This window comes from Marmota monax, unplaced genomic scaffold (genome assembly GCF_021218885.2).
Source record: "Marmota monax isolate L192 unplaced genomic scaffold, Marmota_monax_Labrador192_F-V1.1 WCK01_AAM20220418_F8-fsc00559, whole genome shotgun sequence".
Classification (NCBI taxonomy): Eukaryota; Metazoa; Chordata; class Mammalia; order Rodentia; family Sciuridae; genus Marmota; species Marmota monax.
The window spans coordinates 192,501-193,750 of record NW_026693619.1 but is presented as its reverse complement, the minus strand read 5'-3'; positions in this window follow the sequence as shown (position 1 = coordinate 193,750).

Below are 1,250 nucleotides of genomic sequence, written 5' to 3'. Positions count from 1 at the left end.
AGGGTGTCTTGCCCCTCCTGGTGGGGGAGTGCCCTCAACTCTTGGTGCAGTGGGAGCTCCCCCCGACCTATTGGTTCTTGGTGTATCACCCTCCCAGTGGGGGGAGTGCCATTGACCCTGGGTGCAGTGGGAGCTCCCCAGACACCAGGTTTGGGGTGTCTCTCCCCTTCCAGGGGGGAGAGTGCCCTTGACCCCGGGTGTGGTGGGAGCTCCTCCTAACACTCAGTTCGGGATGTCTTGCCCTTCCTGGTGGGGGGAGTACCCTCGAGCAGGAGTGTGGTAGGAGCTCCACCAGACACTGGGATTCAGAGTCGGGGTGTCTCTCCCCTCCCAGGGGTGTGTGCCCTTGACCCCGGGTGCAGTGTGAGCTCTCCCCAACACCAGGGTTTGGGGAATCTCACCCTTCCTGTGGTGTGAAGGCCTCCCAACACCAGGGTTTGGGTGTCGGGGTGAGTACCCACTGCCGCTGGGCTATAGGGGACTCTCCCCTCTCTGGGGGGAGACCCCCTGAACCTGGGTGTCGGTGGGAGCTCCCACGCTGCCTGGTAGAGGGGACCCTCCCCTCCTGGGAGGGGGGAGATCCCCCAAGCCCAGGTTTCAGGAGTCCCCTCTAAACTGGTGGTGGTGGGAGCTCCCATTGCTGGGGGACTAGAGGGGACTCCCCTCTCCCAGGAGGAAACCCTTGAAACCGGGTGTTGGGGGGACCTCCCACTGCACCCGGGGTTGAGGGCACTCCCTCCCAATGGGAGGGGACAGACCCCCGAAACTCGGGTGTCAGGTGATTTTTCCCCCAGGAGAGGCGAGACCACCAGAACCCTGGTGTCAGGAGAGCTCCCACCACCAGGAGTTTAGAGGGGACTCCCCCCTCCTGGGAGGGGGGAGACCCCCAAACCCGGGTGTCATGGAAGCTCCCATTGCCGCGGGACTAGAGGGGACTCCCCTCTCCCAGGAGGAAACCCTTGAACCCGGGTGTTGGGGGGACCTCCCACTGCACCCAGGGTTGAGGGCACTCCCTCCCAACGGGAGGGGACAGACCCCCCCCAAACTCGGGTGTCAGGTGATTTCTCCCCCAGGAGAGGTGAGACCACCGGAACTCGGGTGGCATGGGGAGCTCCCACCGCACCTGGGGTTGAGGGCACTCCCCATGCTGGATGGGAGAGACCTCCTGAACCTGGGTGTCAAGGAGAGCTACCACCACACTCAGGGTCAAAGGCACTCCCACACCCCATAGGGGCAAGACACTCCGAACC